The 27,013-nt window shown below is 41.5% G+C and overlaps 1 pseudogene; it reads right to left on the minus strand.

Annotated features, from left to right (window-relative positions):
* Nucleotides 1-16,318: 16,318 nt before the first annotated feature.
* On the minus strand, nt 16,319-19,126 carry LOC127680260 (actin-like; annotated as a pseudogene).
* Between the last annotated feature and the right edge of the window lie 7,887 nt (nt 19,127-27,013).

The raw sequence follows: 27,013 nt of genomic DNA on the forward strand, positions 1-27,013 counted from the left end.
CTAGTTATAGGAGGTGGCCATTTCAGGTTCTATATCCCCTATTGCTAGGAGCCTTAGCTTGGATCACCCTCAGAGGTTCTTAGGAGTTTCCTTTGTCCTAGGTTTCTAGTTCATCCCACACATACTCCTCCAAGCCCCACCAATCCTGGTTTTCTCTCCCAGATCTCCTGGGACTTGATCCCTCCTATTCCCCTCCCAAGCCCTATCCTAACCAGTTACCTCCCTCCTTCCATCCCCAATATCTCTTTCATTTTCTTTTAGTGAGATTCAATCCTTCTCCTCTAGGTCTTCCTTGTTACTTAGCTTCTCTGGAGCTGAAGCTATTCTGTACTTTATTCCTAATACCACTTATAAGTGAGTTCATGTGTGTCTTTTTGTGTCTGAGTTATCTTACTCAGAATGATTTTTTTCTGGCCCCATCCATTTGTCTTCAAATTTCATGATGCCTTGTTTGGAATAGCTGAGTAGTAAGTTAATTTGTAGATTTATCACATTTTCTGTATCCAGTCTTCAGCCGTGGAACATTGCTTGCGGTCAGAGCTCTGAGAATGTGAGCTGAGCATGGAAATGTGGAACACAAATGTGTGCCGTTCTCCAGTGAGGCAGACTAGAGTGGGAGCTGGGAGGAGCAGCAGATGAGAGCAAGGCTAGCTTTGTTTCTAGAGGGCAAGGCTAGCTTTGTTTCTAGAGGGCAAGGGACAGAGGGTGGAACTAGGAGTAGTGTCCTGTTCCCTTTCGTCACCTCCCAGTCTGCTGTTGGTCTCCTTGGTGAAAGACTTTAGTGAGGAGTGAGCAAGGAGCCTGGGATGTTTTTCAGATCCCAGCTTCAGCACCTCGAGGCATTAAGATGGCTGCCCTACCCTCTCATGAGGCTGAAGGAGACCAAGTAAATAACTGAGGAACTCTTCTGGTTAAGGATTTTGGAGACTTGGTCCCAAGGTGATTTGGGAAAATATGTTCTGTCTTTTGAAGCCTGTTTTCAGTATGATTCTCAGGAATACTCATGTAAGAAATTGCAGCTTGTGCAGAACCTGAGTGGAAAACTCCCAGTGCCAGTGTAGAAAGTGACTCCAGGGTCACAGCATTCCTGTGAGTCCCAACACAAGGGACCGAGGATTTATTTTAGTTTTTGCCTCATTTTGTTCTGTCCTTTGTTTCAAGAATGCCTTCCGGGCCAGACGCCCCCTAGGCTCAGCTCAGATGCTTGAAAGCCGCCCTTAATATAAAGTCTGCTCCTCCCCAGGCCTTGCTGTCAAACTGCACAGCCATACCCTACTCTACTCAACAGATCGTGCTGTCCCATGTGTTGTTCCACCGTGACCTAGGAGAGGCCTTCACTGTCTCCAGCCTTTCTTGAGTTTCTGTTTTTTTCTCTTCCTTTCAATATGATACTTTAGTGCATTTCTCTGGATTTTCTTTTAGCTATATACTCTTCTCCTAGAATCCACTATGCAAGGAATATGTTGTAATAAATAGTGATGTTGGCATCTCTTAGCCGGTTAAACTTTTACATTCTTCAAAGATCTTTTTAGTTTATTACTTTGACTCAAAATTTGGACATCGGTACAGGGAGAAAGTTTCTGAACAGAACACCAATAGCGTATGCTCTAAGAGCAAGAATTGACAAATGGGACCTCATAAGGTTACAGAGTTTCTGTAAGGCAAAGGACACCATCAAGAGGACAGATCGGCAACCAACAAATTGGGAAAAGATCTTCACCAATCCTACATCAGATAGAGGGCTAATATCCAATATATATAAAGAACTCAAGAAGTTAGACTCCAGAAAACCGAACAACCCTATTAAAAAATGGGGTACAGAGTTAAACAAAGAATTCTCACCTGAAGAACTTCGGATGGCGGAGAAGCATCTTAAAAAATGCTCAACTTCATTAGTCATTAGGGAAATGCAAATCAAAACAACCCTAAGATTTCATCTTACACCAATCAGAATGGCTAAGATTAAAAATTCAGGAGACAGCAGGTGTTGGAGAGGGTGCGGAGAAAGAGGAACACTCCTCCACTGCTGGTGGGGTTGCAAATTGGTACAACCACTCTGGAAAGCAGTCTGGCGGTTCCTCCGAAAACTGGGCACCTCACTTCCAGAAGATCCTGCTATACCACTCCTGGGCATATACCCAGAGGATTCCCCACCATGTAATAAGGATACATGCTCTACTATGTTCATAGCAGCCCTATTTATAATTGCCAGATGCTGGAAAGAACCCAGGTATCCCTCAACAGAAGAGTGGATACAAAAAATGTGGTATATCTACACAATGGAGTACTATTCAGCCATTAGAAACAATGAATTCATGAAATTCTTAGGCAAATGGATGGAGCTAGAGAACATCATACTAAGTGAGGTAACCCAGACTCAAAAGGTGAATCATGGTATGCACTCACTAATAAGTGGTTATTAACCTAGAAAACTGGAATACCCAAAACATAATCCACACATCAAATGAGATACAAGAAGAAAGCAGGAGTGGTCCCTGGTTCTGGAAAGACTCAGTGAAACAGTATTTGGCAAAACCAGAACGGGGAACTGGGAAGGGGTGGGAGGGAGGACAGGGGAAGAGAAGGGGGCTTACGGGACTTTCGGGGAGTGGGGGGGGGCTAGAAAAGGGGAAATCATTTGAAATGTAAATAAATTATATCAAATAAAAAAAATCTATAAAAAAAAAAGAATATAGAAAATAAAAAAAAAAAAAAAAAAAAGAAAAAAAAACAAAAAAAAAAAAATTTGGGGGTGGGGAATACAGGCTTTTGGATTCAAGTAATAACATTTAACTTCCATCCAGTTAAGTGATAATAGCATTAAGTCTAAATTAATTTCTAAAACTATGGAATTGCTCTTGAACCTCTGCTTTAACTGAAGGCTATGACAAAAGTCTGCTAGGAAGATTAACTGATACAAATTGTGTGCTTTATCTACCACATAATAGGATGGAGTAAATGTTGGTCCGTTGTACTCAAGTTAAGTAGGATACTTTACTTGTCTAAAAGGTGAGACCCTTTAATGGATAGCGGAGCTCACTGCCTATCCCAGTGATCTGATTTTGATTCCAAGCATGCACATTATAGAAGGAGATATCTAATGCCAACTACTTGGTTCTCCAGCTTCTCACATCTGCTCTGTGGCATGTGCCCCCACTGCTTAACTAAATAAATCTAATTTTTAAGAGGAAAGTGGGGAAATAAGTGGAAGCATTATATAAACCTGGCCATACAGTGGGTCACATACAAATGGTTTGTGATTCTGTTTTGAAGAAATCTTTTCTGTTCCTATAGGAGATAGGATGAGTTTAGCCTTTGTGGTGCCTTTAACTATTCAGTTAACTAAGGTGCAGATGCAATATCTGCACGCAGCGGAGAGGAGACATTAGGAGAAAGTGCAGGGCAGGGACAATAAAGGATCGTCTTAAGGAGAAGGAAGGTTTTGTATGGAAAAGGCAACCTAGAATCAGATTGTGCCTTGAAGGCTGGTCCAAACAGCATTTTTTTTTCTTTAGACCACAGAAAGTCCAAATCTGAAAGGGTAAGAAAATAAAGAATCTTGTTAAACAGATTCCACATTTTATATGCAACAACTTGTCCTTAATAAATGACAGGTGAAGAGATTCACAGACAAGCAAGATTCAGGAGGCATTTGCCTTTGGTGATTCATTTTTCCTCTCTCCCTAGATAACTCTGGAAAAGATTCATTTAATGTAATGGCTGATGGTGATTCCTGTGTTTTCATTCACATTGAAAACATCTTGTTGTTTACTTCAAACATCAAAAAATGCTATCAATAGATAATAGTAATGCTGTAGAGAGGAGAGGAGAGAAGAGGAGAGGAGAGAAAAGGAGAGGAGAGGGGAGGGGACAAGTGGGGAGGGGAGGGGAGGAGAGGAGAGGAGAGGGGAGGGGGAGGGGAAAACAGGGAGGGGAGGAGAGGAGAGGAGAGGGGAAGGAAGGGGTGGGGAGGGGAGGAGAGGAGAGGGGAGGGGAGGAGAGGGGAAGGAAGGGGAGGAGAGGAGAGGGGAGGGTAGGGGAGAAGAGGAGAGGGGAGGGGAGGAGAGGAGAGGGGAGGGGAGGAGAGGAGAGGGGAGGGGAGGGGAGAAGAGGAGAGGGGAGGGGAGGAGAGGAGAGGGGAGGGGAGGAGAGGAGAGGAGAGGGGAAGGGAGGGGTGGGGAGGGGAGGAGAGGAGAGGAGAGGAGAGGGGAGGGGAGGAGAGGAGAGGGGTGGGGAGGAGAGGAGAGGGGTGGGGAGGAGAGGAGAGGTGTGGGGAGGGGAGGAGAGGAGAGGGGAGGAGAGGGGAAGGAAGGGGAGAAGAGGAGAGGAGAGAAGCGGAGAGGAGAGGAGAGGGGAGGGGAGGGGAGGGGAGGAGAGGAGAGGGGAGGGGAGGGGAGGGGGTCTTTGGGTAGATTATTTAGAGAAAGGATTCCATTGTTAAGATTATTATGTTCAAAGTATTTTCATCTAGAGTTTACTTCTAACAGAACCAGCAATCTGCTTACAGTGAAAACTGCATAAAGAGACTGGGAAGATCAGGGTAAGAGGTGAGATGAAAAGCAGACAAGTGCTTTGCTCTCAAGGTGGGGCTAGTAGAGCTTTAGCAAAACCATTGAAGAAGTCACACAGTGATAAGGGTGGATAGTTAAATAAGGCCTTAAGAATTAGGAGCTAACAATGGACAGAAAGGGCAGAAGGCAGAATTGTTCACAGAGCAACAGCCAGAACAGTCACAGAGACGAGAAACATCTGAGTGTACAGGGATAACATCTAATATGTCTTATAGTAGGGAGAGAGGGAGGCTGAAGATAGGGTGGGTGAACCAGAAGAAGTGGGACTTATATGTTCTACCAAGAAACTTACACTTTATTCTGAAAGTGAAATGGAGATGTTTAAGATCTCTTGGAAGGTGAGTGAGGCATTCTGTTTTGTGTTTGCAGATAGGAGAGAAACAGAGTTGGAGACTAGAAATAACTGGACACTGGAAATAACCTATATAGGAATGGGGATGGGGTAGGCAGAAGTAAAGGAAAGGCAGTGTGGAAGAGCCTGAGACTGGGGTCTGTGGGAGTTGGTGATGGCTTAAATAAGAAGGTAGGGCATCCGAATGTTTATCCGTGATGCACATGGATGATGCTGGAGGCCTTCTAAGTGAAGGAATACCGAGCGGAGAGTAATCTAGGCTTTAGGAAGAAGGGGCATGGCTGCCTTGAGGTGCGGAGCCCTCATATTTCTTCCAGGTGCACTTTGGGTAGATTATTTAGTTCTCAGTTCATCTCATTTTATTGAGGCAAAACATCTTTTACTTTTCAATGAAAGCTATGCCTAAAGAACTCCAAGTTTTGCCTTTACCAACTTCTTTTCATTAGCATCATCTTTACATTAGGAAAATGGATACAGGTAAAAGGTACCTCCTTCTACAACTTCCCTTTATTGAGCCAAAGCTCTGTGGGTCATCTTAAGCTTCAGTTGCACATGATTTTCTCTTGGCTTTGTGGTGGTTAATACTGATTGTCAACTTGACAAGGTGTAGAATCACCTAAAAGACACGCTGAGTCTGTAGCTGAATAAAAGGGAGAAAGCAAGCCAAGGAGAAGCATACATTGTTCTGTTTCTGGACTGTGGACATGCCGTGCCCACGTGCTTCATTCTTTTTCCACCAAGTCTTCCCCAACTAGGACGGACCATATTTCCTTAAACCTCAAGTTGAAATCAGCCTTTATCTCCTTAGCTTCATTCTTGAGAAACTCAAATGGTACAGGCTTCATAAGCTTTTGTAGACTTTCCTTACAGGATGCTAATATTGGGTATCTACTGGTGTAGGCTATCAAGGTGACAGGGTTATACTGAGACGGTCTCAAAAGTGTGTCTTCATCCCAAGACAAGGCATGCGTGAATCCACAAAAACAAAAATTGTGTGCATAGAAAAACAAAGGTGATGTGGAAATTTGCTTAAGCAAATTTAAAATGATTATTATTTTCTCTGGTTGTAGTTAATGTTGCTGTTTTGAAGATTCTGAAATGAATTTTTCTTTTAAATATTATGTTTTTTTCCTTGCCAAGATAATGATAAATAGCTTTCCAATCTCTATGAAAGACATGTGTTTTGGACTCAGAAATTCCTTTTTTGTTTTGCTTTGTTTTGTTTTTTCCAGTAGCAGGATGGAGAAAAGGGGCAAGCCAAAACCTTCAGCTCACATCACTATCAGGAAACCTTGAAATAAACAAGTCCCCAAGGTTCTCGCTACATGTGTTTTGGGGACACAAGTGACTTGGGTATGGCAGATCCAGCTTTTGTTATGGACTGTGAACCAGCATATTTTTAATTTGGCTACTGAGGTTGGTCAAGTATGTTTTCTTGTCTTTCTCTAATAAAGTGCAGATTGTTTTTCTCTTAGAATCCTTGTTTCCAAAGATGTGTTTGAGTATGAACCTCTTCTTTGAGGATAAGAATAGATTTGTAATGAAGTTTTTTTGAACATCATTGTTGATCTTCCTTCTAAACAGATGTGTAGATTGTTTGACACAGTGGCTTTACTGAGGACATAGTACATGAGTATATGAGAATATATGAAGAGCAGGCTTGGTCTGTGGTTAATCCTTATACACCAGCCATCACTTAGAATGGCTGTATATACTGGGTAACAATACAGGTCAAAGCAGGATTAGGATCTGGATTGTAGCCCTAGCTATGTGTAGGTGTATTTGGCTTATTCTGCATAACCACCTTGCTCTTGTGTTTGGTGCAAAGGTTGACCATTATGATTCACAGTTTGAGCCCTGAGTATGTAACTTTTTATCTCTATGACTTCGGGGCATTTACTCACAGTTGACCCACTGTTGTGAGTTCCTATCAGGAATTGTGAAGCTCTGTGAGTTCATATTTACAAAGTACTTGAGCAGAGCTTGACAGATGCTAAATCCAGTGTAGATGTTAACTACTATTCCAATATTTTTATGCTACTATCTCTTACTGGAAGAGTGAGACTTTTTTTCCCTAGGGAAAAATGACTAGGATCTGTTCTTTGGTGTTAGAATGGCCATTTTAACCACAGCCACTTTGGGTTTTATTTTTTATACCTGCCAATAAGAGAGCACTCTCACCTCCAGATTACAGTGTGTGTGTGTGTGTCTGTGTGTGTGTGACATATAAAATCACAAATGTACAAAAGCACAGTGAACTCTAAAATGCTTTATAAATGTGAGTTTATTAGTTCAAACTCTCTACTCAAAAAATGAAAATCGAATTAACTTATTTCAAAAGGGGGATCATTGGATTTTTATGACAGCCCTCTAGGAAAATAGCAGCCCTACAGGAAGAGACAAGGTTTGGGGAATGTAACTGATAGCTGTTACAATTAGAATAAGCTGTTCACACTAGCTGGCATCCATCTCTGATGTCCATGACCTCTTTCTCTTCTCCACATGACTGTCTCCATGTAATGAGAAAGGAGAGGAGAAAGCGATGAGGAGAGAGATGGCAACAGGAACCCATGGTATTGTTACTCCATTCAGTCTCCTGAGCTGCCACATATAGAAAAATCTCCCAGTCAGTTAGTCTCCTGCATCAGAGTCTTCCATTCTAGTTGAATGGCTTCAATCTCCTGTCCAGCTTTGAGTTCATGGTCAGGTTCAAGGGGCTGGATTACTGAAGTCATTTATTCCTCGGACAATACTCTTTCACTTAACAGACACATTGAATATATAACCAGCACAAGGAGCAATTATAAGGAGACTAAGAGACTAAAAGCATTTAAACCAACACATGCACACACACAAGCACGCACACATGCATGTAGGCACACATACATAAACACGCACAACCAAACCCTCAAGTTATCACTATTATTGCTTGTATCTGTATGGATAATCACAGTGAGTATCTTTGTATATTTGAAGCCTAGATTAATTGCATCCTCAACCCTCAAAGTCTCTAGAACTTTCTGGTGCATAAAATTGTGAAGATACCTTTTTTTATTAGAAACTGTCTTGATTTGAGAGATTGCCTATCAGCACAATATGTTTAATCTCTGAACACTGACATTTGGGGCTGGAAAATTCCTTGTTGCGGGGGACTGTCTTGTACATTGTCAGATGTTTACAGCATTCCTGGCTTGTAACACCTCCTCCTTCCTTTTGACAATAAAAAAAAGTCTCTAGATATTGTCAAGTGCAGCCTTGGGGGAAAATTTATCTCCTTTCTGCTTTTGTAAATATTTGTACTAGTGGAGTACAGGTAAGCAGGAATTGCTACTCTTTGTCCTACAGGACAGGATGTGATACTTTGCTTAGCTGGACTTGCTTTATTATTTTATATTCTCTCCTTATCCTTCTACAGATATTTAAACTTCTTTAAATCATCCTATTTCTGGACACTGAAAGGTCACATAGGATGATTAGAAGGGATAAATTGTCCCCTTATACTCATTTAGGAGATGTGTTTAGCATTGTTTCTCTTCTACCTCAGTAAAATGGGGAGATGTCTTACCTATTCCTTTTCATGTTACCTTAATGTTTTATGACACATATTGATGTCATTTGAACAAAGAAATTGGATAGATCTCTACTGAGTTCACTTGTTGAATAATTTGTGACTATGACCTTAAGTGTCCTGCGAGTATTTCTTTTGTTCATGGAAGTTAAGACTGCACCAGGTTCCCTGAGATGTCTGGGAAGCAAGGGAAAGCTCTGATGGACCCTTGGCAGGACCTCTGCTAGAGCTTAATGCTTCTCCTATGTTGCCATTTCTGTGATGTTCCCACCTGTAAGAAAGAAGGAACCCATGTAAATGGGAAAGCATGCAGTGAGGCTGCAGCATAGTGTTCAAGGAACTGGCATACTATAAAAAGTATGGGCAATTGGTCAAGGCCTCTGGTGCAGAATAAAGGGCACATCACAGTTACCTAGGGGATTTAGAGTGAAAGAATATGTTGTAGAAAGTGTATTCTGTGAGTGCATTGTATTTCACCTTATGTTTGAGCTTAGAAAATCAAGATGGCTGCCGCTGCATTTTCTCCAAAACATTGATACTTAGGTCTCATGTTTTTGAATCTGAAGACTAATACTCCAAAAGGATGAGTTAAGAGTAGTGACTACACATTTGAAAGATTAAAAACAGCAGAAATGTGCTAGCAGAGTTTGAGGGTCAGAAGTATGAAGTCAGAGTCCATCTGAACACTTTAGGAGGGCATCCTGCTCTATGCTTCCTCCAGCTTCTCTTAGCTCCACATGGTCTTTGTCTTGCAGTCTAGCTACCCTATCATTCCCTCAGTGCTCACTTTCTCCTTTCCATAGTTGATTTATAAGAGCACTTAGAACCACAGGGGTAGTACAGAATGAAGAGTCTCATATTGACATTTTTTTAACTGAATTACTCCTGGCCCAAAAGTTCCCTTCTAAATAATCTAAAGGGACACTGCATCAATTCTGGCCTTGTTTCTGTTTAGCTGAAAATAATCACTTACAGTTTCTTTAGTTCCTCAGATTTTCCAAGTATGAAACAAGCAAGTTGGACTTTGAACCATCACTTAGTGGATGAGCCAAACGTTTCGTTAAAAATCAGTGTCAAGGACATGGCTTTTAAGGAATGGTGCCATCAGTACAAGGACAGTGGTTGCTAAACAGGTAAAATCTTCCTGCTTCTACTCAACATGTAACCACTGACATGGAATGGAAATTCTGGGGAATTTTAGGCCATCTTCTCTAAGATATTCTTTGCTACAAAGTTAGGTTCCTATAGTCTGCAATCATGAATATTCCTCCCCATTTAACTAGTCTTCACACTCATCTTTGTTTAATAACTTTTTATCTGCATGCTTGAGCCATAACCACACTTACCTCTACGTATAATTATCCTTTTCTTATTCCGTGCATCCAATGTATAAGAAAGTGACTGAGGACTTTAGATTTCCCTGAGAAGGTATAGAGCATGAGAGGCCACAGTCTCACTCTGTTTGTGTTGATGTTTAATTAGACCAATGCCAGAAAGGCAAATTGATGCTTTTACAAGGAATTGTAGATTTCTGTTATTCCATTCTCTTTCCCATTTCCCTCATCTTTTCCTCTTGTGACCACCCTACTCCTTCCTTTTCAAACACTTGAGCTTCTACTAATTTGCATTCACAGCATGGATTTAAGGCTATAAAGATGGCCAAGTCACTGACTTCCACAAATAAGTCATAGTCTCATGACCAAGAGAGTGATCCAAAGAAACAAATATCCATGCCAGGTGTACTATAGCACATCATTTCATGTAACATCTTCTATAAACAAATAACTTGCCACACCATTATTTAATTTTGCTTATAATTTCAATCTAGTATATAAAACACTGCATACTACAGTGTAGATGTGCCAATGGTTTACTCGTTCTCTACCTGGCTCAAGGGGAAGCCATTAGAAAATGTGGCTTTTATGAAAGTTTTAATTTTTTTCAGTAGATAAAAAATACTAAGAGATTCACACCTGGTCAAATTCCAAGGAATAACTGACCGTGGAATGCGAACTCAAACTAATACATCTACACTACAGCCCCTATACCTAGGGTTCAGGAGACAGCACAGTAGAGGAAGTAGAGAGATAACAAGAGTCAGAGGACCATGGCACCTGCTACCACAACTACTTTCCTAAGTCAATATAGCTTTGCTAAACACTTAACCTTATACCCATAGATAAGTCTAGCTTTCACTCCTCACCCTTCTCTAAAGAAGCTTATTTCTGCAGCAGATGTAGAACATCATAGAGATCCAGAGTTGGTCAAAATTTAGAAAATAAGTTAGCATACGAAAAAGAGTTCTAGTTGGCACACTTACAGCACAACCAGTACTCCTTTTGAGGCTCAGGAAGCATCAAAGAAGAGGAAGCAGGGAAGATTGTATGAGCTGGAGGTTAGGACATTTGCTGTGAGATGGAATCTTCTAGATGTCACAGGGATGCTGCAGCCATGAACTATGACACCATTGCTGCCTGAACAAAACCTGCATAATGGTATCTCCATTTGAGCTGCCATTAATGGGGGAACTACTACAAGCCCTCACCTTTACACTAAGAGCAACAAGCAATCAATGTGTGCTGAGAGAGAGAGAGAGAGAGAGAGAGAGAGGGAGAGAGAGAGAGAAAGGGAGAGAGGGAGGGAGGGAGAGAGAATCTTCTCAAACAATGAACTCACTGATAGGTTATCAGCCCTAAACATGCACACCCTCCTCCCCCACAACATACACCGAGTGGACTCAGTAGCTATTATTTTACATTAATTATATAGTATAGCATAATGTAATGAAGTATATCATATGTGTGTTATGTAGTAATATTAAAGAGGAAGAAGTCACAAATTTGAGGAGTATGGGCAACGTAGGTGGATTTGATGGGGAAAAGTAATATAAATACAGCATTCGTGTATACAAACCTCAAAATTAAAAAAATAAACAATAAATATATATCCATCAAGCAAATTTACAATAGAGAAATGTAGTACGTACATTCTTGAAAGGCATGTGTGTGTCCATATATATATGTGTGTGTGCATGTGTGTGTGTGTTTGCATGTGTGTGTGTGTGCGTGCACGTGTGTGTGTGTGTGTGTGTGTGTGTGTGTGTGTGTGTGTGTATGTGTGTGTGTGTGTATAATCCCAGTGTCTTTCTTCAGGGCTAACTCTTTCAGAGAATTGTGACCTCACATGTACCCGGGGTGACTGTAGAGCTGTATCACCACTCTTTCTAAAAGACAGCAGACCGAAGAACCCCGGTGAAGCAATAGGGACACCAACGAACCCACAAAACTTTCAAACCAAAACGTATCTACAAGAAATACAGTGATTGGGAGGATATGGCCAATAAATAATGGGCCCAACTTGAGACTTATCCCACTGACAAGGACTAATGCCTGACACTATCAATGATAGACTCCTGCTTGCAGACACGAGTCTAGCACGGCTGTCTTCTGAGAGACTCCACCCACCAATTGACTCAGACAGATGCAAATACCCACAGCCAAACAGTGGATGGAACTAGGGGACTCTTATAGAAGAATAGTAGAAAGGATTTCATCCCCTTAGGGGATGGGAACTCCACAGCAAGACTAACTTCCTGTAGTCTTCAATATCCATCTTCCTATGGATTCAACCACAGGAAGACTCAACTAACCTGGACCTTGGGGGCTTTCAGAGACTAAACCACCAACCATGGTTTTGAACATACATGGGCTGAACCTAGGCCATCTTACCTGTATGTAGCAGATGTGCAGTCTGTATTCATGTCTTCATGTGGCTCTCAAACAGCTGGAGAAAGGGCTATCCCTCAAGCTGTTGCCCATATATAGGACATGTTCTAGTAGTTGGGCTGCCTAGTCTGGTCTCAATGGGAGAGGATGTGCCTGGCCTCACAGAGACTTAAAGTGCCAGGGTAGGGAGATATTCAGGGGGACCCCACCCACTCAGAGGGAAAGGGATGGGGGGGTGATGAGGATTGTAGAAGGAGAGACCAGGTGTGGTGCAGTGAGCAGGATGTAAAGTGAATAAGTAATCAATCAATCAATCAATCAATCAATAAATAGATATTTAAAAAGCGGCCTGTGCCAACTGCATCATTTGTTTTTCCCAAGGTTCAGATTTCTATCCAAATCAGACTAGAGGTCGGGGCAAGCTGAGGCCCAGCACAATGCCTTTCTCACTGAGCTCTCAGCCTGGTTTGCATTAGTCTCCCTTCCAGCTACTTTGGACTCCACTGCACCCACGTGTCTTTCCATTGCAAATTTAATTTGCAAAACATTCAAAAGGCTTATTTTATTTCTCTAGGATTTCACATTGCCAATAGACACTAATTACTAAATAGGAGTAGTTAGTAAATGAGGCTATTGCTGACCATATTATTTTAATACATCCAATAATCAGGCAGGAGCAAAGGAGGAGCTGGATTTTGCTTCATGTAGCCTCACCTGCATCTATCCTTGAGATAAGCTAAGCAGCTAACGGGGCTGCATGAGGTGGGCCTTCGGGCCTGCTAACCTATGCTGGAAATGGATGGGAACTGAGCCAAGGGAGCCGGCTCTCTGCTCAGACCCAGGGAGTTGTCTGTGCTGTTTGCACTACTTTACTATTCTATTTCATTTCTTCCTGAGGGGATGACTATGGGCCTTTACCTTTTAAGTTCTTTCTGCCTGCATAATTTTTATGAAATAAGGATTATATTGGCTGAATAAACTAGCTTATTCATTAGTTTATGCATTTATTAATATTTATTGTACATTATTGTCTTTAAAAATTGTGTCAAAAATATTTAATATGCGATCTACCCCTATAACAAATCTTTCTATATAAGTACTACTTAGGTGACTTTGTTGTGCAGCAGCTATGTAGACATTATCTTGCACAACTGAATCTAATTTTCTCCTTTGTCCTATCCTCCCCATTCCTCCCCCTCTTCTTCTTTCTCTTCTCCTTTCCTCTCCCCTCCTGCCTCCTCCCTTCCACTCTACTTCTCACCTTTCCTAAAAACATAACGAAGAACCTTGCCATATGTGACAGGAACCTTGGGGACACTGTGGATAATTAAAGATATGGAGTGTGTTAATGGCTGAACAACTAAAAAGAGAATGAAGACTATGGCTTACATGGACTGGGAGGGGGATGGGAAGTTGCTTCTCACTTCTCACCTTTCCCCTTCCCTTCCCTTCTCTCCCCTCCCCTCCAGTCCCCTCCCCTCCTTTTTCTGTCCTCTCCCCTGCTTCCCTCCTTCTACATTCCCTTTCCTTCCCTCCCCTCCTCTCTTTTCCTATTCTTCCCTTCCTCCTCCCCTCCCTTCCTCACCCCTCTCTTCTTATCTGTCTCCATCTCTCTCCTCTCTCCTTCCCTATTCCATGGCTCACTCCTTTTCTCCCTCCTCTACTTTTCCCTTCCTTTCTCTAAATTTCAGTCCATCACTCTCAGCCTCTTGAGTGCTACAGATAAGAGAGCAGCCAGGCCTGGCTCTAACTGAAACTTTCTACCTATCCTACAGCAACCCCCCAACCCTCCTCCCAGTCTTTGGCAGCCCCATTCTTCATTCTGTTTTTTAGGAGTTTAGCCATTTAGACACCCCAATATCTTTAATCATCTACAGTGTCCCCAAGGTTCCCATACACTGTCACAAATTGTTCATTATGGTTTTTATCAAGCTTAATACTATCCTACCATCTAAATATTATCGATGGACATTTATGTTTCAGCATCTTAGCAGATGAATAGTGTATATTGGTTTGAATAATGGTGCAATAAACATGAAGATGCATAACTGCATGATTGTCTTGACAGCTTGATTTCTTTTCTTCTGGAAATTAGGCTGTGGATGATATGGCTAATCTACTTTTAGGTTTCTGAGTGACTGACTACACTGTCTTCCATAGCCCCCACATTAGTTTACACTCCGAGTTTCACACACCATGTTTCATAGCTCTCCACATACCAACATTTAGCACTTAATTGTATGTCTTAAAAATATGCTCATAACCATTATGACCTCATAATGTGTCTTGTATTTGCATTGCTCTGATGACTAGTGACCTTTTCATAGACCTTTTGGCCATCATCTTGTTTTCTTTGTAGAAATTTATTTCTGAGTTCATTTATTTTTAAAATCAATTATTCTGCTTATTCACTTTTGAAAGGCTTGGGTTCCTTATATATTTGAGATTTTGACTCCTTATCAGATGTGTTCTCTTGTAAACATTGGCTTTCCATCCTATAGGTCACTTCCTTTCATGCCTTCTCACCTCTCTCCATAGAGAGTTTTTACCCCACTCTGGGCAGAACACTTTAGTCCTGCCCCATCCCAGGTCTCCAGCTAGTCCCAGAGATGCCTCCCATACATGGGGAATATGGAGACTGAAGTGGTTACCTCCTATAGCCAGGTATGACTTCCATTGGAGGAGGAAGACACCAATCAACCCACAAAGCCTTCAAAGTCAATTTTTTTCCTGTCTACAAGATATGCAGGGATCAAGATGGAGCAGAGATTGAGGGAAGAGCCAACCAATGACTGCCCCAACTTGATACCCATCCCATGTGAGAGCCAACCCATGACAGTATTAATGATACTCAGCTATGCTTGCAGACAGCAACCTAGCATAGCTGTCATTGAGAGGGTTCACCCAGCAGCTGGTGGAAACAGATGTAGAGCTCTACCGCCAAACATCTGGAAGAGCTCAGGGTATCTTGTGGAAGAGTGGGGGAATAGTATTGGGTGAGCTGGAGGGGTCAAGGGCACCACAAAAAGACCTACAGAGTCAACTAACCTGGGCCCATGGGGGTTTGCCATGGGGGTTCACAGAAGTTGAGGCACCAACCAAAGAGCATGCAGGGGCTGGGCCTAGGTCCTCTACATTTGTAGCCGATGTGCAGCTTGGTTTTCATGTGTCGTCTAATTGGGCCTCAATGGGAGAGAATGTGCTTAATCCTACTGTCAACAAATGTCCCAGGGTGGGGTGGAATCCAAGGAGGGCTTCCCTTTCTTTTCAGAGAAGGAGAAGAGCTAATGGATAAAGTATTTATATAAAAGGATAGGACTGGGAGGGGCCCGAGATAGAGACTTAAAATGAATAAATAAATTAACAAAAAAATAGATTTTAGTCATTTTTCGCTTGCTTTCTTTAGCTGTTATACTTTTTATTGATACTAAAACTTACTGTCTACCCTAGTGTCAGGAAGCATCATTCCCATGTCCAAGATTCAGGTTATGCTCTTCAACCCATTCTGAGTTGATTGTACTGTCAGAACTGTCTGTTATGAACTATAAATGTGGCAAAGCAAGAGTAAGGGAGTGCCTTGCCTGTGTATGCCATGGCGTTCCCTGAGAAATCATGCCATGGGACAGACTTGATATAAGGAAGTTTATTGTGGGGGAACAGAAGGGAGCAGAGACATGGAAAAGGGGGTAAAGGCAGAGAAACAGGAAGGGACAGATAGAGAAGGAGAGAGAGAGAGAGAGAGAGAGAGAGAGAGAGAGAGAGAGAGAGAGAGAGCGCCATGGAAAGAGAAGGGAGGGGGAAGAGGATAGCAAAGAGTGGAGAGGAGAAAGAGAAGTGGAAATGGGCTGGGGTATCCAGCAGTCTTTATATGCTGACACAGGCAATGGCTGAAGGTAATGATACAAGCCATTGCTGCATTGCTGTTGGGAGGAGCCTAGCAGAATTGTCTGCAAGCCAACACTGCCTCAGTTAAGGTTCATTCTCAGAGACAGCCATGCAATACGCCTGACCAAAACTGCTGACCAAGTTCTTCAGCTACGCCTAGGCGTATTTTATCTTCTGTGATTTTATAAGCCGCATGATTTCCTCAAAAGATGTCCATCTACTCGCTACCTTGTGCTATCGCTTCTTCTTCTTCTCTCTCCCTTCTCCTCCCCTCCTCATGTGAGTAATACTTGAAAGTCAGATCTGACTGTCTCCCTGTTAGAGGCTTCTCTGAAAACCTTTGGTTTAAACAGGAAAGTTCTTTCTCACCGATCAGCTTCTGCAGGCAGGTCGACAGTGAGGCCAAGATGGAGCCACCAATATAGACTGAGTACTTGCACTCAGGAGGAGCAATGATCTTCATCTTCATTGTGCTGGGTTGCTAGGGCTGTGAACTCCTTCTGCATCCTTTCAGCAATGCTTAGATACATGGTGGTACCACCAGATAGCACTGTATTGGCATACAGGTCTTTGTGGATGTCCACATCACACTTCATGATAGAGTTGAAGGTGGTCTCATGGATGCCACAGGACTCCAAGCCCAGGAAGGAAGGCTGGAAGAGTGCTTTTGGACACCAGAACCTCTCATTGCTGATGGCGATCACCTGCCCATCAGGCAGCTCATAACTCTTCTCCAAGAAGGAAGACGATGCAGCAGTAGCCATTTCTTGCTCAAAATCCAGAGCAACATAGCACAGCTTCTACTTTATGTCATGAATAATTTCCCTCTCAGCAGTGGTGGTAAAGCTGTAGCTCCATTCAGTCAGGATCTTCATGAGATAATCTGTCAAGTCCCAGACAGGCCAGCCAGGTCCAAAGGCAAGATAGAGTGGAGAAGGGCATAGCCCTTGTAGATGGGCACTGTGTGTGTGTGTGTGTGTGTGTGTGTGTGTGTGTGTGTGTATGACCCCATCACCAGAGTCCATGACAATAAGAGTGGTGGGTCAGATGCATACAAGGACAGCACATGGCTGGGGTATTGAAAGTTTGAAACACGAGTATGATGAATTGGGACCCTCCATCATCCACCTCAAATGCTTCTAGATGGGCTGAGCAGGTGCCAGGCATCTGCTGCATGAGCTGATTCTGCAGTATTGATTTGCCCTGGTAAATGTACACACTTCATGCTAGCCTCATGAAACTGGAATAAACCTTTGACAAGAAATTTATTCTTGAAATTTGTATCTAATATCAGACTGGATCGTAGAACTTGTTGCTGATTTTTGGCCTTGTATTCAAATGAACTCTTCCCTTGGTATAGGCTTAGTACCCTATGCATATCATGATTTAGTCTTTAGTTCATGTGGCATGGTTCCTTGGTGTCTGGGGAGAGCACACTGTGGAAGAGAAATCCCCAGTCTAGTGGATCTCTGTGAGCACCACAGCAGACTTCCAGGATTTCCCAAGGTTGGCAAGGGTTCCTGAACTAGTTACCACTCCTTCTTGCCAGTCTAAAAGTGTGGGAATGTCTGAGCCTTAGGACCCAGTTTCCATTCTGTTTTTTTCCCTTCCTGACCACCATGGTTTTTACTTGCCTTGAGTTGGAATGTTTGCTTGGGCACCTGTAAATGTATTCATCCTTTTCATTTATGTAAGTTTTTTTTTGTACTCAATTCCTTAAGAAATGACAAATTTTGGCTTTCTATTGTTCAGTGAGAACATTAGGCCCTAGAAACACACCATTGTGTAAAGAAAAATAAAAGTGCTGCAGTAACTGAAAAAAAATTCTTTGAGAAACTACAGTGTTGTTGATCACTATGATAAAGGCAAGAAACTGGTCATATATTTTCATTTTCCAGAAACTGCTCATATATTTTCATTTTCCAGCTCTCTGTGAATGCAAGGATGGACACAATTTCCTTACTCTGGGTTGTATTCTCAGTTCTAATTATAAAACCTGCAAAGTCACTAGGAAAGAAGGGAGATAGGGTGGGGGTGGGGTGGGGGGAAGAACATGAAGGCATGAGAGATGGTAGAGAGACAATTAGCACCAATGGCTGGAGGAGACACTCATGGGCTCATGGCTAAGCTCAGTTTGAATTATTTTATGTATAAACTCTTCCATAAAAGTTGAAACAGCTGCTCACTGTCTGGTGTGAGGACTCTAGAGATGTGGCCACTCAGCGACTTTGTAGACTAGCTGGGGAACTGGGGAGGTCTTCATTGTTTGTGCTGGAAGGCAGTGGGTTGCTTTTGTTTGTTGTGACTCTGTTGCCATGGCTCCCATGACACCCCCCATCTGCATAAGCGCCTCAACATGCTGAGATGGAGCTGCCAGGCGGGTTTTCTCAAACTCAAGAGCCTCAACAAACCAGCAGAGGAAGGCCAGGAGGGGCCTCAAACACCAAGAGATGGAATGTGGATCTGTCCTGATCTGCCTCATCTGAGGGGAAATGATAAAGAAGGAGTCATAAATGACTGGCACCAGCTCAACTATTTGGCACCAAAGGCCTCTTCCTAAGAATCATTTTCAAAGTTGGGTTCGCACCCCTGCAGACATACTCATGTCCTTATGAATGCTGTTTGTCTTTCTTTACTGCCCTTCTCTGACCCCCACTCTCTCATTAAAAAAAAAGCAAAAAGTAAAAATAAAAACCAAAAAACAAAAAAACAAAAACATCCTGGCTTTCATTTTCAATGAAAAAAAAAAGTTTCAAGAGAGCCATCAAGGTAACCATGGAAAGACAAAGCAGGAGAAGTGAGATGAAGCCAGTGGGAGGAGCAGACGGTCTGCATGGGTGGGGGCTCAGTCTTTCTCCTGACTGGGATCTGCCAAGAGTTAGACCATGGGCTTAAAGTCTGCTGAATTCTTCTCATTGACCATGACATTGACCGGATCCTCAATGGTCATTATGTTTCCCACCAGGCTTTCTTCTCCTAGAGTCTTCCTGACTGTCTCCTGGGGAGCAATTGCACTGAAAGGCATTTTGCCACCTTCTGTTATGCTCCATTAAGAGATTTCCAACCAATCAGAGAGACTATAAATTCCCCCAAAGCCACATCTATCCTCTTACATTTCTTACATTTGGTGTATCCATTGTTTAGTTGCTTAGCTGCCCCCATGACCCCAGTGTATTCCCAGCCTGCAAGGGTCATAGTGCCTATTAGAATAGAGATGCACATCAGTCCAGAGACCACTCCAGGGATGAAATAATGGAGGGTCCTATTATGTTCCTTAGGGATTCAAAGACTCAGACTTTCTTTACACCTTGTCATCTCCTGCCCTGTGCCCATATACTTCATATTCTCCACCTTGTAACCTCCCTACTTGTTACTCTTATCCCACACCATTCACCTACAATTGGGGAAGAGAACTTTTTATTTTATTTTCCTCTACAATTGTACATAGAAGGTACACATGGAGAACAGATGTACTGAACCCCAATCCCCCATCCCAGAGTTTGTATGTATAAGACTGTAACTTTCCATTGGAGCAAGAGATTATTTTGTTCTGGCCTGGAATCTCATCAGTTCTTTTCCTGCTTCCATTTTAGTATGTTCATAACAATTTGGGGCTGCAAATGTGTGTTTTGTTGGTAAAGTGCTTGCCTGGCATGAGTCAAGCCCTGGGACCAAATCAGTGTGGTGACATAGTTCTGCTATCCCAGCACCAGGAAGAAAAGGATTAGAAGTTCAAGGTTATCTTCAGATCCTTAGACAGTTCCTAGCTGGCTTGGGATACTGTCTTAAAAATCCCAAACCAAACCAAATAATAAGAAAACTCACCCTGCCAATATTCTAGTGACTACTGGGTGGGGTAATTTGATGGTCTTACCCTAGCCACAGCCAGCACTGGTTTTCAATAACAAACCACAATAGTTCTTCCTACTATAAAGCTGTTGCTTCTCCTACACACAGCATACTCACTAAAGCATATTCAAACAATTTTTTGTGCTGTCCATTCATTCCCCAGGCACCTTGGCTATCATAGAGGCATAACTCTATTGACTATAGAACTGAAAAGCCAAAATTCTGCTTTTGTCCCTGGCATTTAATTTTTGTACAGTAGGCTCCTTGGATCTTGAAGACAGTAACTTGGTGCCACTTATTTCTACATTTTTAGTGTCTAATGACAAGCTTAGTATGTACTCACAAGATACAAAAAAGTATTTTCTGGTGGAAAGGTTTGCTGCATTTTTTTAGAGGTTAGAATGAGAGACTGAGAAGACTTGCACCCAAAGCCTTAGCAACATGGTAAAGGTAGAACCATATTTGTTATACCTAATGGTTCTAGATGCCCCTGCATCACACCTCTCCCTCCTTTATTATTTGGTTGCCATATTTCCATGCATGTTATATTTGGACGCATGCAGATTTGTTTATGTTCTTCACAAGCTGGTGGTCTGTACCAGGTCCCCTACCTTTCTTTTTGTATGTGAGATGTGTGGTCAGTGAGGGAGGGGGCATGGGCATATCAGTCCCATTCTTAGTACCACACAGTGCATATCATAGATCTTAGACTTTCAAGTTTCCAGAATGGTGTGAAGTACATTTTTGTTGCTTATCATTCTTTACCCAGTGCTATTTTGTTTTACAGCCTCAATATATTTAAATGGAGATATTGGCATGACAAAATGGCTTACTTCTAAAAGGCTCATGCTGCCAAGTCAGCCACTCTGAGTTTAATCCCCAGGTCCCATGTACTGGATGGATAGAACTAATTCTTGCTAGTTGTCAATTTACCACCATGTTCAGGCTGTGGCATGCACCACACACACACACACACCTAAATAGATTAATTAATAGATGGAGGTATTATTGCTCACTGTACTCATTTCTTATTTCTCATTTCACATTTCCATAAACGTTATTATCTGTAAATTTGTAAAATATTGCCTCATGTTGTTTGTGGAGTAGAAATTCAGGTGTAACTGCACTTGGTTTTACTTGAGGTTATAGAGTGCTGAAATGAAGGTATGGTTTGAGCTGGACTTGGGAGAATCTACTTTCAAGCTCACTAAGCTTATTGACAGACTTACTTCTTTGTAGCTGGTGTCTGATGTGGCAGGCCTAGAATGATGGTGGGTGTCAGCAACGTTAAATTAGATTGCTAGGAAATGATTTTTTTTATCATTCAAAACAACAGAAATGATATCCCATAGGTATAAAGATTACAGCTCACAGAAATCCCGTGGGCTACATTGTGAAGATGCTCCGTCATCATGAGGCTGGAGAGCGACTCACTGTGCTAATGGGGTACCTTAGTGCTCCATTATCGAATTTAACCTAAATAAAAAGAGCATTATGTGTGAATACCAGGGAATGGATGGTCAACACACAATTGAGGTAACCCAGTATCTTTTCTTTGTACCTCTATAAACTGAACTGAAACAGCAAAGAAATTAAAACGGCACTAAAAGGTACTATTTTATGACTTTATTGACATCTCCAATAATACTACACTCTCCTACAGCATTTCATTTATTTTCCTTCCATCCTTTATGGGGCTTCTAATGTAATGATCTCATTCATTAAGTCCCCCATTTGGACTCTGAATGTTATATGAGAAGTCCTGGAGAATTGGTTGAGATTCAGTCCTACTAAAGTTGAGCTTCAAAACTCCTAAAGTCTCAGTCCAGCTCAAAGCATGTTCACTTGGCCATGAATGTATCAGTTCCAAGAAATTAAGGTAGCTCTTACGATGCAAGGATTGCGTTTCAATGGTTCATGCTTTCCTGGGATGATGGTGTGAGTTGGCTTCAAGAGACACTGGCTTATCTGAACAATTTAAACCATGTCTGTCTAAAGAGTAATGGTGTCGTAGGCTCCTAGAAGGCCATCAATGGATGCACTCTTTAATAGACTAGATAATACATATACTGAACCATGCAGGTCACTTGCCTTCTGTCACAAGTACTTAGCACTGCCAGCATAGCAATATGTAAGTGACCACTCATGGCCACATTCCAAGAAAACTTTAAATGATGGGCAAATTAGAGTTTTAAATTATTTTATGGATCCTGAAGAAGAGTCTTGACTTTTCTCCAATATTTTAAAAATGCAAACTCTGTTGGAATTCCTGCCATAAAACCAAGCCAGTGAGCTGGATGAAGTTGTCAGCCTCTGACATAGATACTCAGCTATGTCTATTATTTTGGAAGCTGGTTGGTGCTGCCCTTGGGTTCCAGAGATCCCTGGAAATCCTTAGGAGAAAGAACTATCACTTCAGCTGGCCTTTCAAAATGAATCCTTTCTTTACTTGGAGTTAGTGTGCAGAGGTAGAAGCTTCTGGACAGCAGACCTCAGCTTGTCTATGGGAACGACGGCTAAGTGCACTCAAGCTATGATAACAGTGATCTCACCAGCAGGTGTGCAGCTCCGTACCCAGATGTTCTTGTGGATGTCCTGGAAGTGCTTGATGATGGAAGTCTGATATGGCTGTCTCCTGAGAGGCTCTGCCAGAACCTGACAAATACAGAGGAGGGAGCTGGCAGCCAACCATTGGACTGAACTTGGAGGTCCTAGATGGAGGAGATGGAGAAGGGACTGCAGGAACTGAGGATGTTTGCAGCTCCATGGAGGGAGCAACAGTGTCAACAGGTGGGTGAGGGAGCACCCTCATAGAGGCAGAAAGAGAGGTGGGATGGAATAGGGGGATTCCGAAGGGGAGACCTGAAAAGGGGAAAACATTTGAAATGTAAATAAAGAGAATATCCAAGAAGAAAAAAAGAAAGAAAAACATGAAAAAAAAAAAGACAGACTGCAGCTGCAACTGAGGATTCTTACTAGAGCAAGGAGTAACCTGTTGAAGATCAAATAGCCATATGGAAATAAATATCTGGCTTATATTAAAGTGATAACTGAGGGAAATTTATGGAGCATTTTAAACTATCTTGAATACTCCTGGAGGTAGGTTAGTAGAGTGTAGTATAATACTGGCAAAAATATAAAATGAATTTTATACTTTTGAGCCTTGTGACTTTAATGCCCCTAGAATTTGGACATGTACAGAACCTTAGAAATTTTTGTGGAGTTTGGCCTGTGAGGCCCAAGATGTATGTTATCACACATACTTGTAGTTGCCAAGCAACAGCTATATCCTCATTATCCTTTGTCTCTGAGTTTTAAACTTTCTATTTTGAAATAATTAAAATGCCTCAGACAAGTTTCAAAACTGCTAAGTGCCCACAGTCTCCTAAGTCAGATTTCTGTGTTGATGTTTGTCTACATTTGTCTTAGAATTCTCTCTCTCTCTCTCTCTCTCTCTCTCTCTCTCTCTCTCTCTCTCACACACACACACACACACACACACACATATACACACTCACAAATCACACATACTCTCACACATGTACACACAAACCATATGTAAATTCAGGAAATTTGTGATTAAAAAATTATACTATTGATAGCAACATTTTAAAATTAATTCTGTTACAATTTCATATATATATATATACATATTTAATGTATTATATATGTATATAATGTTCTTTTTGAGATTATAATTGCAATATTTTACCCTTCCCTCATATCATGTTCTTTTTTTATTAAGTATTTTCTTTATTTACATTTCAAATGTTATCCCTTTTCCTGGTTTGCCCTCTGAAAACCCCCTAACCTATCCCTCCACCCCTGCTCACCAATCCACTTACTCCTGCTTCCCTGTCCTGGCATTCCCCCTATACTGGGGCATTGAGCCTTCTAAGGACCAAAGACCTCTCCTCCCTTTGATGTTCAACAATGCCATCCTCTGCTACATATGCAGCTGGAGTCATGGGTCCCTCCATGTGTACTCTTTGGTTGGTGGTTTAGATCCTGGGAGCTCTGGGATACTAATCAATGTCTCCTCGTGACCCTATCTTAGGTCTTTGCATCTCATATAGGCTCTTCTTTCTAACTTCCCTTCCTACATCTATGTGGGTTTTTTCCTTGTTACCTATTGTATTTAATTAGGAGTACCTCAATAAGAATGAGCAGAGGCAATATGCCAGTGGCTATACCACTGACAAATATGACTCCCTCTCCTCCTAAAAACTTTGCCTCTAATGACTGCCATTCTTCTGGTAGGAGTGAAATTTTATGAATCTCTCTGACAACTATGATGGAATGTTACTGTGTTCAGTTTTGTGGCACTGCTGTTGTATGTTCACAGATATTCCTTTCCCATCCCCCCAGCTTTTTCTTCTCTTTCTCCAATGATCCTGAGCCTTAGGGGGGTGACATAGATGTTACCTCTAGGGCTTAGCCATCCACAGTCACTTTCTCTCCTCACACAGACCAGTTATAAATTTGCACTAGCTGGCATCCACTTCAAGTTTCTCTGGCCATCTTCCTGAGCAGTGTCAGTCATATCCATCAATGTAGTGAAGTAATAGACTCAAAACCAGGAATGAGTGTTTATTCCATTGTCAGTTTTTCCTTCTCCTCCCATGTGAGCAATTTCCAGTCTTTCCTTCTATTTTATGGTTGTGACATTTTAAATGGAGCAGGTTTTATAGAATGTCTCCAGTGGCTATTCTGTTTGCCCACAGTAATAGTCATTAAATATTCTCCTTGTAGAGAATTTAATTCTACTTGTCATATTGTCTTATAATAAGGCAATATGAGCAACTTTGTCTACCAATGATAAAACTTCTTCATCCCTTGATTAAATGAAATACTTCTGTATAAGTAGTCAACAATTACTTTGTGTTCATGATTAGTGGTTAGTAAAAAACAAGTATTTTCTCGGGGGCACGCTCTACTGTAATATGCAGCTTCTGTGCCACACTCTTGTGTTACTAATGGTATATGGGTTTCTGTTTAACTCCAAATCCTAAAACCTTTAAAGGTCAGGGTCCCTCTTGGTGCTCCTATTCTCCTATACTGACCAGTAAAGCCCTTTAAATTGGCTCCAAGGAACTTTTGACCTGCTCTCTCAATTCTTTAGGAAACTACTTAGTTTATAATCTAGCAAAAAATTATCATTTTTGAATTGAATTTCTTCTCCTCCTCTGCCGGAGGACCCTGCTATACCACTCCTGGACATATACCCAGAGGATTCCCCAGCATGCAATAAGGACATGTGTTCCACTATGTTCACTGCAGCCCTATTTATAATAGAAGCTGGAAAGAACCCAGATGTTCCTCAGCAGAGGAATGGATACAGAAAATGTGGTATATATAGACAATGGAGTACTATTCAACCATGATTCAACATTTCAAAACAATGAATTTATGAAATTCTTAGACAAATGGATGGAACAGGAGAATATCATTCTAAGTGAGGTAACCCAATCACAAAAGAACATTCATCGTATGCACTCACTGATAAGTGGATATTAGCCTAGAAGTTTGGAATACCCAAGACACAATTCCCATATCAAATAAAGCCCAAGAAGAGGGAAGGAGAGGCCCCTGGTCCTGGACAGGCTCAGTGCAGCTGTGTAGGGGAATACCAGGATAAGGAAGCAGAAAGGGGTGGATTGGGGAACAGGGGGAGGGAAGAGAGCTTATGGGACTTTCAGGGAGGGGGAATCCAGGAAAGGGGAAATCATTTGAAATGTAAATAAAGATATATCAAATAGAAAATGCATTATAGATTTTAAAAAGTTTATCAATTTTTTGAATTTCTTTCTTTCTCAAGATCTGTGTCAATGCATTTGGGTGTTCTAGATTCTTCAGTGAAGAGCTGTGCATAGAAAGAAACAAAGAGGGAGTTGGAGATATAGCTTAGTGGTTAAGAATACTGGCTTTTCTGGAAGTCCTAGGTTCAATTTGAAGCACCAACATAGTAGCTTGAAAGTATCTGTAACTGCTCTTTCAGGGAATCCAACAACCTCATATAGACATACATGCAGTCAAATCACCAATGTACATAAAATAAAAATAAATTATTAAGAAAAAAAACAAAGAGCCTTTTAGATGGAGAGAAGCCAGGTTGTTAAGAATAAACTCATGCCAATTCTGAGGGGAGTACTGATATTTATAGGTACTTCTTATGGACAGATCTAGACCACAAATAAATATACATACACAGACAGAAATGCAGACACACAGACATACAGAATACAGAGTTACTCAGAAATATATATGCATATGTATTTAGGTCTATTTAAAATAGGGAGACTAACTTATCTCCAAGTTTCAATCTACACCACACCATTGAACTTTTTCATTTTTAGTCTTCTATTTGTAAATTCTTTCCCCAATCATCAGGACTCAAACACAGCATTTTCCATTTGCTTAGTTTTCTTTAACATCTTTGACAGATAACTTTCTTACTGGTAGTATATCTGACTTCAACATGTCAGGCTATGACCCATACATTATCCAATTTATATCTCTAAGAAGGAAAAAGATGAAGGAAAAAAGCAGAAGTGGAATGAGAAGGATAAAATTCTATGCCTAAATAAATTTCCCTTTCTTGTGTATTATATAAAACCTGGGTTCCAATAAGTAGCAAATAGGGAGAAGACCAAATAGATATATCAATGCTTTTTCTACTAAGAAATCCAGGCAAAATATTGACATGGATGAAACAGAAAGAAGACAGCAACAGGTAGAGGAAGGCAGAAATTCAGTATCTTCCTTTGGTCAGTGTCTAGAAATTCTACAAGAAAGCTAAATACTCAGTTCCCCAGACTTGGGGTGACTTCAATACAATAAATAGACATTATTGGAAAGTTTAGCCTGCATGAAAAATGTGGGTGCAATGGCTTGTTTCATTTTCTTTGTCCCTAAAAGTGTAGAAGATATCTTGTTCCCATGTCAAGTAGTAAGATGGACACAGCAAGAGAACATGAGTAATGCTGAACTCCCAGAGTACACTCATAAGCCTGGCTTCAGATAACTGAATGAAAGCCAGCACACATGTATTTTTTGTTATATG

The sequence above is a fragment of the Apodemus sylvaticus genome, chromosome 3 (genome assembly GCF_947179515.1).
Source record: "Apodemus sylvaticus chromosome 3, mApoSyl1.1, whole genome shotgun sequence".
In the NCBI taxonomy this organism is placed as follows: Eukaryota; Metazoa; Chordata; class Mammalia; order Rodentia; family Muridae; genus Apodemus; species Apodemus sylvaticus.